This window comes from Schistocerca piceifrons, chromosome 7 (genome assembly GCF_021461385.2).
Source record: "Schistocerca piceifrons isolate TAMUIC-IGC-003096 chromosome 7, iqSchPice1.1, whole genome shotgun sequence".
Classification (NCBI taxonomy): Eukaryota; Metazoa; Arthropoda; class Insecta; order Orthoptera; family Acrididae; genus Schistocerca; species Schistocerca piceifrons.
In genome coordinates, this window is record NC_060144.1 from 498392698 (window position 1) to 498408366 (window position 15669).

The following is a 15669-nucleotide window of genomic DNA, read 5'->3' on the forward strand; positions in this document are numbered from 1 at the left end:
GTGCCTTATCTGTCCAGTCTCCCACTACCTCATAAAGTCCCACCATCAGGCTGCAGAGGAGCATTCCCCTCATGTCAGTACCACACAGAACTGGAGCAACTGAATTACATTCTCCACCAGGGTTTTGACTACCTCCTGCCATGCCCTGAAATGAGAAATATCCTGCCCACTATCCTTCCCACCCCTCCCACAGTAGTATTCCACCATCTACCGAACCTACACATATACTTGTCCATGCCTACACCACCTCTGCTCCTAGCTCCTTATTTCATGGCTCATACCCCTGTAATAGACCTAGATGAAAAATCTGTCCTATACATCCTCCCATCACCACCTACTCCTGTCACAAACATCACCTACCCCATTGAAGGTAGGGCCACCTGCGAAACCAGTCATGTGCTAAGCTGCAACCACTGCGCTGCCTTCTCTGTGGGCATGACAACCAACAAGCTGGCTGTCTGCATGAATGGCCATCGACAAACCGTGGTCAAGAAACAAGTGGACCACACTGTTTCTGAGCACGCTGCCAAACATGACATCCTTCATTTCAATGACTGCTTCACAGCCTGTGCCATATGGATCATTCCCACCAACACCAGCTTTTTTGAATTGCACAGGTGTGAACTTTCCCTGCAATATATCCAACATTCCCATAACCCTCCTGACCTCAACCTTCGTTAGTCACTGTCCTCACCCATCCAGCCCCTTCCCTATTCCCATTCCAGCACTACACAGCCCTCATTTCACCATCACACCCAGTCTTTTTACTTATCTCCTTCTTCACTACTGCTCCCCTGCTCCCCACCACTCCTGTGCCCTCCATGTAACCTGCTGCACTTCACTGTCCAGCACCTCTGCCCTCCTCCTCCTCCCCGCCCCAGCCCAGTCGCCACTCCCACCATGCACTGGTGCTGCCGCTCGCAGTGTGATTTCAGTTGCCTGAGACTGCAGTTGTGTGTTTGGGTTGCTTTTTGTGTGTGTGTGTGTGTGTGTGTGTGTGTGTGTGTGTGTGTGTGTGTGTGTGTGTGTGTCTGCTGTCTATTTCTGACAAAGGCCTTGCTGGACAAAAGCTTTATTTGTGACAGTCTTTTTGTTGTGCCTATCTGCAACTCAGCATCTCTGCTATATGGTGAGTAGCAGCTTTCTTTTTCATAATATTGTCTTATACATTCATGTCTTTTTAGGATTCATAAACATTTTATTTTACCTATTATCACTTTTTTATTGTAATGTACTGACCTATTCCATTACTGTGGAGATTTGCTTCTCAGTGTGGTCCTGTGGAACTAGATGTGTATTGTTGTTGTTGTTGTCTTCAGTCCTGAGACTGGTTTTATGCAGCTCTCCATGCTACTCTATCCTGTGCAAGCTTCTTCATCTATCAGTACTTACTGCAACCTACATCCTTCTGAATCTGCTTAGTGTATTCATCTCTTGGTCTCCCTCTATGATTTTTACCCTCCACCCTGCCCTCCAATGCTAAATTTGTGATCCCTTAATGCCTCAGAACATGTCCTACCAACCGGTTCCTTCTTCTAGTCAAGTTGTGCCACAAACTCCTCCCCAATTCTATTCTATACCTCCTGATTAGTTTGTGATCTACCCATCTAATCTTCAGCATTCTTGTGTAGCACCACATTTCGAAAGCTTCTATTCTCTTCTTGTCCAAACTATTTATTGTCCATGTTTCACTTCCATACATGGCTACACTCCATACAAATACTTTCAGAAACGACTTCCTGACACTTAAATCTATACTCGATGTTAACAAATTTCTCTCCTTCAGAAACGCTTTTCTTGTCATTGCCAGTCTACATTTTATATCCTCTCTACTTCGACCATCATCAGTTATTTTGCTCCCCAAATAGCAAAACTCCTTTACTACTTTAAGTGTCTCATTTCCTAATCTAATTTCCTCAGCATCACCCGACTTAATTTGACTCCTCGTTTTGCTTTTGTTGATGTTCATCTTATATCCTCCTTTCAAGACACTGTCCATTCTGTTCAACTGCTCTTCCAAGTCCTTTGCTGTCTCCGACAGAATTACAATGTCATCGGTGAACCTCAACGTTTTTATTTCTTCTCCATGGACTTTAATACCTACTCCGAATTTTTCTTTTGTTTCCTTTACTGCTTGCTCAATATACAGATTGAATAACATCGGGGACAGGCTACAACCCTGTCTCACTCCCTTCGCAACCGCTGCTTCCCTTTCATGCCCCTCGACTCTTATAACTGCCATCTGGTTTCTGTACAAATTGTAAATAGCCTTTCGCTCCCTGTATTTTACCCCTGCCACCTTTAGAATTTAAAAGAGAGAATTCCAGTCAACAATGTCAAAAGCTTTCTCTAAGTCCACAAATGATAGAAATGTAGGTTTGTCTTTCCTTAATCTATTTTCTAAGATAAGTCATAGGGTCAGTATTGCCTCACGTGTTCCAACATTTCTGCAGAATCTAAACTGATCTTCGCCGAGGTCGGCTTCTACCAGTTTTTCCATTCGTCTGTAAAGAATTCGCATTAGTATTTTGCAGCTGTGACTTATTAAACTGATAGTTCAGTAATTTTCACATCTGTCAACTCCTGCTTTCTTTGGGATTCTTTTGTGTAAAACAAAATAATAAAGAGAAAAACTCTCTGAGGAAATTGTTGCGGAGTTGAGCCAGGATACAAGTATTTCATATAGCATATGTCAGAGAAGTGCTAAGAAATATGTGGTGCGACCATACAGAATGCACATGATGCAGGCATTGCAAGAAACAGTTAATGAGAAAAGAATGCGTTAACTATCAATGGTTTCAGAGATTTCTTATTCAACACGCAGACGTACTGTCCATAATTTGGTTTACAGATGAGGCATGACTCCATCTGTAATGTTACATCAACACATTTGACAGCAGATACTGGGCTCGGGTAAACCCCCATACCATCCACGAAACACCACTGTGTGATGAAAAGGTTATTTCTAACCAGATGGAGTGATGTGTCACACACCTAACTTGTAACAAGTTTATTTGGTGAATCTCAAAAAAATTTGTGGCCCACCCTAATTTTTATTTGTGGAGATATCTTAAAAGCCAAATGTACAAGAATAGACCATGGACAGACAGCTGCAGAGCCCTGTATGGCCATGACACACAAGATAAGCAATACTGGCAAGGATACATTTTATTGAACATCGTGGAATATGGTGAAACCAGCACAGTCGTGCATTAATGCTGATGGAAGGCACTTCCATCATTTGCTGTGAGGACTTTGTTTGTATGTATGTAATCTCCCAGTTGTATATTATCTCAAAAAATTGCAAATGTGTCTAATTACTGGTTCAGATGTTATGACTCATTAAAGTACAGCAGTTGAGGTTTATATGGATCACACTGTATTTAATTGACGTGACTATGTCAAGCAGAACACCACTGGTACTGTATTTTAGCACTGAAGAATTATTTTCCCTTCTTATCTGCATTTTTCTACAGTTAAAACATGTTGCCATTCTGCACACCAAGTAGAAATTGTGTGTAAGTCATTCTCTGTTCTCCTATAGTCATTCAGTGACAACACTTTCCTGTACACTATAGCGTCATCAGAAAAAGGAGCAAAATGTCACAGATTGTTGTTCACTCTGTCTGTCAGATTGTTTATGTATACAGAAACAAGAACACTGTTACCTGGGATACTCCTGACAATACCATTGTCTCTGATGAACTCTTGCCATCCATGACAACGTACTGGGTCCTATTATCTAAGAAGTTTTTGAGCCACTCACATATCTGGTAACCGAGTCAATATACTCAGACATTCATTCACAGTATGCAGCGAGGCATGCTGTCAAATGCTTTCTTACTAATTTACCTGGTTAATTTTAGATGGCAAAGGTGTCAACAGCATTAAGCAGTTTATTGTTAATACAATATGCAGATTAAGTTTCTATGATTTCTTGTCATTTGGTAATGCACACCTCAACTTTTTTGAGATACTTTCATGTTCTTCTTGTTGACAGCCACAGGACATGATGAATAAATGAATGAATGCTGGGAGGTTGCTCAGAACTTTTGATTATGATTGTATTTAGAGTCATTGCTATCCAAAAACCAGTTAATGTTTCATGCAAGAAATACTGTGTGCACATGAGTTTCGGGAATAAGATAAATTTTGTGTAAGTAAAAGCAATTATAATGTTTGATCTGAGGCTTTCCTGGTGAATGTGCTGTATCCAAGGTTCTCGGGTGTCCAGCCAGATCCGATTGTCGAAGTTCCATGATATTTCGATGAATAACTGTTCCGCCGTCATCAGGTGGTGCTTGGATACAATTATAATGTTGCTTAAATTACACTGATGTTTTATAAATGCAAATAATATAAATTTATCTTCTCAGGTTTATAATGTAATAAATCCATTGTCACATTAATAAGCTTTCCAAGGTTGGACTAAAAAAAATTGGTCGGTACAGTATATTGTCTGACTCATACATTGTGGGAGAGTGGTTGTTTTAGTTCCATTTGTTAGGTCTTTTGTGGGCAAAGTTTCTGATTGACATCAGTGTGTGTCTCACTCCTGTAGAAGACATACATTAATAAAAATTTAATATACAACCTAAGCCTAATGATGTGATTATTTTCCTTTAATTTCAGTAACTTTTCTGTAGCTCTTGTAGTCTTGGAGACTTTGAAAGTCATGTTGCGCCAATCAGTTGTCTGTTCAATTCGTCAGTGTGTATGCAGCAAGCAACTGAAATGGATAGTGTTGTTGCCTCTCCAAGCAGCAGTTGTGTCATGTATTTGGGAATGGGATGTTAATGATGGTATTGTGAGGGAGTAGTGCAGAAAATTCAAGGCTGGTGACAAAGATGTGCATGCTGAAAGTGTTCGAGAAAGACATTCAGATATGACTGGTAAACTTGTGAAACATGGTGAAATTGTGTGTGCAACTTGTTGACATTAGCTCACAATTTATGAACTTTCTCAAGATATGCTTCAGATTTTTAGGATAGCCCTCTTAATGTTGTCACAGAAAGATTAGGTTACTATGAGTTTTATGTATGATGGGCCCCATAATGCCTGACTGACTGTTCACGGAACTGAAAGAATAGTTTGGTACTGACATTTCTTCAGCACTGCCATTAAAAGGAGAGGAATTCTGAATAAATTCATGGCCAGGGATGTGACATCGGCCCATTTGTGTACTCTGAATCTAAAGAACAGTACAAACACTGGATGCACTCTCATTCTCTAAAAAAGACCAAAAAATTCAAACAGATGATGTTAAACTGCTATGTGATGGTTACAGTTTTATGGGGATTGCAAATCAGTTTTGACAATGTATTTCGTTACAGTAACATTTGAGAATATGTGACACCAATGGATTATTGTGAGGCTCTTACGAAATTCTGAAGATCAATCCAAAACAAATGACATGGGATGATTACTGAAGGAATAATTCTTCTTAATGAAGATACACGACCTCCTTCTGTGAATCAAATGAAGTAAAAACTTAGACTTTATGACTGGGAGACCTTACAACAACTTTGCTGTAGTACAGACTTGGCACCAAGTATCAGTGATGGTGCTAGGCGAAAACTGAACATCGGCGATGAATCAGCTGTGCGAGGCCTCTTTCTCTTTCCAGTCAGAAAGAAAATGTTAAATTAAACAAGGTTAATTATACACTAATAATCATTACACACAAATTTTATTGTTATAGTATACAAGGATTATTTCAATGAGAAAAATTACTTTAAGCAAACACACGTTAGAATAAACAAAACTACTGGCTTTTCACCACATTGAATTTTTTTAAGATTACATTGTAGTTAATACCAGCCACTATTTCTGTTTCCATTGATAGTACTGACAACACAGATAGTCTTCCTTGGCACATTGCGCTTCTTAAGTATGTCTTAATCAGTTTTAGCTTCGAGAAGCTTCTCTTGCCAGAAGCTGTACTGACTGGAACTGTGAGCATTATCCTGATTATTTTGTGAAGATTTGAATATACTTGTTCCAAATTATTTTCTAATATGTACTGACTAAGTTGTTTTGCGTCTTTGACTGAGTCCTTTAGGTTGGATTCTATATGTTTATTTGTTAGCTGTTCAGCATGTTTACCATGGAATTGGCTTCACCAAAATACATTTTACACATTCATAAAAGTATAATTGCTACTAAGTTTTACATTGTACATTATACATTATGCATATATATACATACATCTTTTTAGTAGAATGAGATTTTCACTCTGCAGCGGAGTGTGCGCTGATATGAAACTTCCTGGCAGATTAAAACTGTGTGCCCGACCGAGACTCGAACTCGGGACCTTTGCCTTTCGCGGGCAAGTGCTCTACCATCTGAGCTACCGAAGCACGACTCACGCCCGGTACTCACAGCTTTACTTCTGCCAGTACCTCGTCTCCTACCTTCCAAACTTTACAGAAGCTCTCCTGCGAACCTTGCAGAACTAGCACTCCTGAAAGAAAGGATATTGCGGAGACATGGCTTAGCCACAGCCTGGGGGATGTTTCCAGAATGAGATTTTCACTCTGCAGCGGAGTGTGCGCTGATATGAAACTTCCTGGCAGATTAAAACTGTGTGCCCGACCGAGACTCGAACTCGGGACCTTTGCCTTTCGCGGGCAAGTGCTCTACCATCTGAGCTACCGAAGCACGACTCACGCCCGGTACTCACAGCTTTACTTCTGCCAGTACCTCGTCTCCTACCTTCCAAACTTTACAGAAGCTCTCCTGCGAACCTTGCAGAACTAGCACTCCTGAAAGAAAGGATATTGCGGAGACATGGCTTAGCCACAGCCTGGGGGATGTTTCCAGAATGAGATTTTCACTCTGCAGCGGAGTGTGCGCTGATATGAAACTTCCTGGCAGATTAAAACTGTGTGCCCGACCGAGACTCGAACTCGGGACCTTTGCCTTTCGCGGGCAAGTGCTCTACCATCTGAGCTACCGAAGCACGACTCACGCCCGGTACTCACAGCTTTACTTCTGCCAGTACCTCGTCTCCTACCTTCCAAACTTTACAGAAGCTCTCCTGCGAACCTTGCAGAACTAGCACTCCTGAAAGAAAGGATATTGCGGAGACATGGCTTAGCCACAGCCTGGGGGATGTTTCCAGAATGAGATTTTCACTCTGCAGCGGAGTGTGCGCTGATATGAAACTTCCTGGCAGATTAAAACTGTGTGCCCGACCGAGACTCGAACTCGGGACCTTTGCCTTTCGCGGGCAAGTGCTCTACCATCTGAGCTACCGAAGCACGACTCACGCCCGGTACTCACAGCTTTACTTCTGCCAGTACCTCGTCTCCTACCTTCCAAACTTTACAGAAGCTCTCCTGCCAACCTTGCAGAACTAGCACTCCTGAAAGAAAGGATATTGCGGAGACATGGCTTAGCCACAGCCTGGGGGATGTTTCCAGAATGAGATTTTCACTCTGCAGCGGAGTGTGCGCTGATATGAAACTTCCTGGCAGATTAAAACTGTGTGCCCGACCGAGACTCGAACTCGGGACCTTTGCCTTTCGCGGGCAAGTGCTCTACCATCTGAGCTACCGAAGCACGACTCACGCCCGGTACTCACAGCTTTACTTCTGCCAGTACCTCGTCTCCTACCTTCCAAACTTTACAGAAGCTCTCCTGCGAACCTTGCAGAACTAGCACTCCTGAAAGAAAGGATATTGCGGAGACATGGCTTAGCCACAGCCTGGGGGATGTTTCCAGAATGAGATTTTCACTCTGCAGCGGAGTGTGCGCTGATATGAAACTTCCTGGCAGATTAAAACTGTGTGCCCGACCGAGACTCGAACTCGGGACCTTTGCCTTTCGCGGGCAAGTGCTCTACCATCTGAGCTACCGAAGCACGACTCACGCCCGGTACTCACAGCTTTACTTCTGCCAGTACCTCGTCTCCTACCTTCCAAACTTTACAGAAGCTCTCCTGCGAACCTTGCAGAACTAGCACTCCTGAAAGAAAGGATATTGCGGAGACATGGCTTAGCCACAGCCTGGGGGATGTTTCCAGAATGAGATTTTCACTCTGCAGCGGAGTGTGCGCTGATATGAAACTTCCTGGCAGATTAAAACTGTGTGCCCGACCGAGACTCGAACTCGGGACCTTTGCCTTTCGCGGGCAAGTGCTCTACCATCTGAGCTACCGAAGCACGACTCACGCCCGGTACTCACAGCTTTACTTCTGCCAGTACCTCGTCTCCTACCTTCCAAACTTTACAGAAGCTCTCCTGCGAACCTTGCAGAACTAGCACTCCTGAAAGAAAGGATATTGCGGAGACATGGCTTAGCCACAGCCTGGGGGATGTTTCCAGAATGAGATTTTCACTCTGCAGCGGAGTGTGCGCTGATATGAAACTTCCTGGCAGATTAAAACTGTGTGCCCGACCGAGACTCGAACTCGGGACCTTTGCCTTTCGCGGGCAAGTGCTCTACCATCTGAGCTACCGAAGCACGACTCACGCCCGGTACTCACAGCTTTACTTCTGCCAGTACCTCGTCTCCTACCTTCCAAACTTTACAGAAGCTCTCCTGCCAACCTTGCAGAACTAGCACTCCTGAAAGAAAGGATATTGCGGAGACATGGCTTAGCCACAGCCTGGGGGATGTTTCCAGAATGAGATTTTCACTCTGCAGCGGAGTGTGCGCTGATATGAAACTTCCTGGCAGATTAAAACTGTGTGCCCGACCGAGACTCGAACTCGGGACCTTTGCCTTTCGCGGGCAAGTGCTCTACCATCTGAGCTACCGAAGCACGACTCACGCTCGGTACTCACAGCTTTACTTCTGCCAGTACCTCGTCTCCTACCTTCCAAACTTTACAGAAGCTCTCCTGCGAACCTTGCAGAACTAGCACTCCTGAAAGAAAGGATATTGCGGAGACATGGCTTAGCCACAGCCTGGGGGATGTTTCCAGAATGAGATTTTCACTCTGCAGCGGAGTGTGCGCTGATATGAAACTTCCTGGCAGATTAAAACTGTGTGCCCGACCGAGACTCGAACTCGGGACCTTTGCCTTTCGCGGGCAAGTGCTCTACCATCTGAGCTACCGAAGCACGACTCACGCCCGGTACTCACAGCTTTACTTCTGCCAGTACCTCGTCTCCTACCTTCCAAACTTTACAGAAGCTCTCCTGCGAACCTTGCAGAACTAGCACTCCTGAAAGAAAGGATATTGCGGAGACATGGCTTAGCCACAGCCTGGGGGATGTTTCCAGAATGAGATTTTCACTCTGCAGCGGAGTGTGCGCTGATATGAAACTTCCTGGCAGATTAAAACTGTGTGCCCGACCGAGACTCGAACTCGGGACCTTTGCCTTTCGCGGGCAAGTGCTCTACCATCTGAGCTACCGAAGCACGACTCACGCCCGGTACTCACAGCTTTACTTCTGCCAGTACCTCGTCTCCTACCTTCCAAACTTTACAGAAGCTCTCCTGCGAACCTTGCAGAACTAGCACTCCTGAAAGAAAGGATATTGCGGAGACATGGCTTAGCCACAGCCTGGGGGATGTTTCCAGAATGAGATTTTCACTCTGCAGCGGAGTGTGCGCTGATATGAAACTTCCTGGCAGATTAAAACTGTGTGCCCGACCGAGACTCGAACTCGGGACCTTTGCCTTTCGCGGGCAAGTGCTCTACCATCTGAGCTACCGAAGCACGACTCACGCCCGGTACTCACAGCTTTACTTCTGCCAGTACCTCGTCTCCTACCTTCCAAACTTATAGAAGCTCTCCTGCGAACCTTGCAGAACTAGCACTCCTGAAAGAAAGGATATTGCGGAGACATGGCTTAGCCACAGCCTGGGGGATGTTTCCAGAATGAGATTTTCACTCTGCAGCGGAGTGTGCGCTGATATGAAACTTCCTGGCAGATTAAAACTGTGTGCCCGACCGAGACTCGAACTCGGGACCTTTGCCTTTCGCGGGCAAGTGCTCTACCATCTGAGCTACCGAAGCACGACTCACGCCCGGTACTCACAGCTTTACTTCTGCCAGTACCTCGTCTCCTACCTTCCAAACTTTACAGAAGCTCTCCTCACCGGGCGTGAGTCGTGCTTCGGTAGCTCAGATGGTAGAGCACTTGCCCGCGAAAGGCAAAGGTCCCAAGTTCGAGTCTCGGTCGGGCACACAGTTTTAATCTGCCAGGAAGTTTCATATCAGCGCACACTCCGCTGCAGAGTGAAAATCTCATTCTGGAAACATCCCCCAGGCTGTGGCTAAGCCATGTCTCCGCAATATCCTTTCTTTCAGGAGTGCTAGTTCTGCAAGGTTGGCAGGAGAGCTTCTGTAAAGTTTGGAAGGTAGGAGACGAGGTACTGGCAGAAGTAAAGCTGTGAGTACCGGGCGTGAGTCGTGCTTCGGTAGCTCAGATGGTAGAGCACTTGCCCGCGAAAGGCAAAGGTCCCGAGTTCGAGTCTCGGTCGGGCACACAGTTTTAATCTGCCAGGAAGTTTCATCTTTTTAGTAGTTATTAATTTTTGCATTTTACATACATCATCATTTTACACATGGACACAAATAAATAAACTTCTTACTAATCAGAAGATTTCAGTAATAATCATTATGTAGTTTACATTCAAGAATTAATTATACAGTTTTACATATTTAGTTAATGATAGTTACACTATTTCATTGTTTATTTCATTCAAGAGTTAATTATACAGTTTTACACATTTAGTTAATGATAGTTACATTATTTCATTGTTTATACATTGTTTCCAAATTACTTCCAAGATATTCTTCAATTGAGTAGTATGCTTTATTTTTAAGCCATGTGTCTAATACCTCCTCAAATTTAAAGAGGGTGAGGGTTTTGACTGATTGTGGCTGTTTATTATATAACTTTAGACTTAGGTGTTTGTGACTGCTGTGTGTCAGTGACAGCCTAGAATATGGAATATCAAGCATGCAGTTGTTTCTGGTGCTGTGCAAAGGTAAATTCATTCGCTGTGTAAATTGTTGTATATTTTCTTTTATGTATATTAGGCAGTTATACATACAGAGACTTGGGAGGGTCATTAAGTTTCATAGGCTGAAGTGCTCCTTACGGGTTTCTCTTGGACCCAATCCTTGTATACACCTAGTTGCTTTTTTTGCTATTTGAATACAGAGTTTGTGCCTGTTGAATTATCCCATAACAGAATCCCGTATTGTAGCTGTGACTGAAAGAATGCATAGTAGCAAAGCATCAATAAGCTTTTACTGACAGAGTATCTTATTTTATACAGCAGTAATATCGTGTGTGCAAGTTTGCCTGCCAGATAGGTTATATGGTCATCCCATGAGAGCCTTTGGTCTATTTTTAGTCCCAATAGTTTGACACTGTGATTCTCTTCTTTCCTTACCTTCAGATTAAAATAAATGTCCTCCATTTTTGTGTTGTTTATACATACCTGGATAACAATACACCACAACCTACATTTTTCAAAAAAGTTGATTATTTTTGTTTACCACTTCTTGCATACTCTCACCTGTGGAGATCATGGTCATATCATCAGCATATAAGACAGTTTTGCATGCTATATAATTTGAGAAGTCATTAACATAGACAATAAAGAGGAAGGATCCAACAATGGAGCCCTGTGGAATTCCTCTCTTAATTTTCACTAGTTGTGACCTTTCATTGTTCACATACACTAACTGTTATTTAGGTATGATTTAATCAGTTAAGTGGTTTATAGGCAATACAATAATATTCTAATTTTTTAACAATTATCTCAAGTGATACTTAAGTCTATGAGTGTTACTCGGGTGGTCAGTTTCCTTTCGAAAGCATTGTGGATTTCAGTTATCTGGCCTTCAATAGCTTTTATGGTTGATTGATTAGTTCTAAATCCAAACTGGTTGTCACTAAGCAATTTATTGCTCTCAAAATACATGTAAATCTGTGTGTGCGAACAGCTCTTATGATGTTGGCCAGTATTGGGACAATTGATATTGATGTATAGTTATCTGGTATTTCTCTGTCACCCTTTTTATGGATGGGGAGTGTAACCATAATTTTAAGGCAATCACGGAAAATGCCATCATCAAGGATTTTATTTGCAAGGTAGAGTAGAGGAGTTCTAACTTCCTTAATTATAGCCTTTATTACAAAGTTACTGAATCCATAGTAGTTTTCTGTTGTATAGTTGTTCAGCTTGTTTACAGAGTTATGTATATCTGTAGCAGTTATTTTACTCCAGTTAATCTTTTATCTGCTTTATTCTGTGATTGCAAAAGAAAAGCTTCCGCATCAGTTAAATCATCACTTTTTGGTACATGGGCATTTACTGAATTTATGAAGTGTTTGTTGAGAGTGTTACAATTACTTGGGTTACTGATTCCTTCCTTTCCCATGTTTATCTTGCTTTTAACTATGTTCCAGGCAGCTTTCTTTACATTTGTTTTTAGAATTTAAAATATACTCTTCATTTGCTTTCATTTTTGCAGCTTTAATTGCAGATTTGTATATTTTCCTTAAGTTTATGTATCTATTCTTGTTTTCTTGACTGCCTTCAATTTTGACCTTCAGCATGAGTAAAAGGATTCTGATTTTATTGAGGTGTGGGGTGTACCACTTTTTTGTATATTGTGGTTTATGCATATTGCTAGAGTTACATCTCTTAGTAATAAGAAGGCAGTTACTGTCTAATGTAAGTTTTATATTGGTTATGAATGCAGAAAAGCTTTCATTTATATCTTTGCCAGTAGTTAGTATTCTGGCCCATTCTATTCTACTCAGCTCAGTTCTCATTATTTCAATGTTCTCTTCCTTGAGAGCTCTATATATATGTCTCCCAGTATCATCAAGTGTCAAATTTCCAATTTTGAGCCATATGCCATCATCATCAGATAGTCCTAATTTGATGGTATCCCACTCTACTTGATTCCTATACACATTGCTAATTATATTGTTAAGGCATGCCTCCATTCTGGTCAGTTTTTCATTTAAGCAGTAGCAATTCATTGATCTTAAGATATTTAGGATGTGTATCACAGTTTTTCTCTTTACTCTTACATCTATATTAATGTCTCTTGTGATAAATGTTTTATATTGCTTGTATTTGGATTCAGTAAGACTAATTCAGAGAGTTTTTCTGTGGATATCTCCTCATCAGAAGCTGGTAGTCAGTAAACGGTTGCAATAATGGGTTTTTGAGTGTTTATAACCAAGGCAGATGCTTCAAAAAGTCCTTCAACAGACAGGCTTGTGAGGTCTATGACTGAATATTTTAGATTCAAATTTTTGTTGATATAAATGGACACTCCACCATGGATATCATTTGGTCTACAGTAGCTTGTTGCCAGTGAGTAGCCAAATGGTAGAAATAAACTTATTTCTGCACTTTCAATCCAATGTTCATTCACGCAGAGAATGCCACACGTAATTTCCTCCAGCCTTTATATGTAACAAAAGTAGTTCATTTTTGCTATATGGTGATACATTGCTTACACTGAGCTTAGTTTGATTATTTACTTGAAGTATGTTTTTGATATTGTGTTTTGAAGTTCTTTGTTTTGCCCAAGTCCGACACATTTTCGGCTTGGTGAGCCTTATATGTTTCCTTGATCTGGTTCTGAGACATATGTTCTAATTTGCTGATACAAGAGAATTTATTATTTACCATTTTTTGGGCCAGCAGTGTCTTTCCTAATCCATGTAGGCCTTGACCATGTCTTGTATGACAAGTTGTCAAGCAGTTACAATTGTCAGAGGGTTGATGGTTGCAAGTGAGACATTCCTTAATATCTAAAAGCATTACATTTTTAAACTGTTTGCAAATTGTTTCAAAATACTAGTTAGTTTTGGTTATTTCTCTATTTATACATGATGATTCAATTAAATCTTAGCTATGAGGTATTTTAAATAAGATAACATTTGTGTTTGTTAACTTGTCTGTGTTGTCTTCACGGCTGTTGTTGTTGCAGCTGTTTCATTGTGGTATACATCAATGGAACCTTGTATAATAACAGCAAAGTCACTCTTTGATACATTACTGCAGTCTTCAGTGTTGGTGAGGATCTAGTTGAATCTTGCTCCAGGTTTCACGATGCGTGCAATTTTAATGTTTTTTTGAGTTGTCAGGGTCTTCATTTTCGTGGCCATCCTTCTTCCAAAACCATGAGAGTGAATTATGATGTGTGTTTTTTTTTCTCTTAGTATTTCGTGACTCTGTGTTGCATCTCGTTCTTTATCTGTTGCGTTTGATACATTGTTTGTTTTACTCAATTTCTAATCTGGGTTGCTGCAAGATTTTTTGCTGTGGTTTTTATTACATGATTTATATATATCTGTGCTTTTTGTGAGTTGGAGTTCCTCATAAAGTTCGAAAGGCTGTTTGTCACTATTTTCGCCTTCTTGAAGTATTGTACCTAAATCATTACAATGTTTGGGAAGGTCGTCCTTGGATAACAATGTCAAATAATTCATATCATAAATAAAACTAAATCGTTCAAAATATTCATAGAATGATTTGAATCGACGTTCAGTGTCAACTATTATAGCATTTCAGCTTATTATATAGGTTCATCAATTTTTTTTTCTGTGCTTTTTCTTTTTTTAAACTGAGACACAATTTCATAACTACTTTTTTCCACAAACAATTGAGTGCTGAGTCCAATCACAAATGAATGTAAAGTATCAATAGCGACTTTCAAGTTCACTTGAACCGATTACCATAGTTTACTTATACTGTTGACACATATTAAAATCCCATACCACACGTGTATTTCAACAGTAAACTCAAATGTTAATATTCCCTTCAAGACTGCTTCACAGTCGCCAATAGTTTCAGAATCATCAGTTCTATTTTTCAAGTCACTCACACTTTTGATGGTATTATCAAATTCAGAAATATCGCTTTCACAGCTATGATTCTACTTTCCTGTCATGTGCCAGACAGAGGTTTCAATGTCAATTTCAGTTTAGTTTTTATATGATCCCAATGCTTGCCTGATTTTGTAAGAAGCACATAAACTTTGTACATGAAGCCGAAAAACATTTTATCTGTTGTAGAAGTGTTAGTGGCATCTAACAAAAGCAAGTTTCAACAATGGCATATTCACGGCATGAACAAAGCTTGTGGATTAATATTGAGTATTCTTGTTTTTACACCATTATTAATGCCAACCATATTGACACAGTTATCATATTCCGGTCCTCAACAGTTTTAGATGTCTAGGCCATTATTTTCTAGTTTATTTAAAGTGGCGTTTGTTAAATACCTTCCTGTTGTTTCTGCGATGGCAATAATGTTCCTCTATCTCTCCAGCTGAGAAATGACAAAATCTTAATATTATTGACATTTGTTCAACATGGCTTGATCCCTGGTATAATCAAGCATGAAGGCATAATATTTTGCTTGTTTGAGTCTGCTTATAATTTCGTTGATAACAGATTTGGACATAAATGTAATTAATTCATTTTGTATGTTGTGGCTCAGATAATGCTGACAAAGTTTTTTTTTTTGTTAATTATACAATGCAAGTGCTCATTTAGTGTTAGATGATATTTGGATAACAATTTAAATAGGTCTATAAAATTTCCACTGTTTCTGCTATCATTCAGTCTATATAATATCGACCAATGTTTCAAAGAAGTTTTATCAATACTTTTGTGATTCCCTTACCAGTATCTCATTTTTCTTATCTATTGTTTTTCCATATTTGATTAC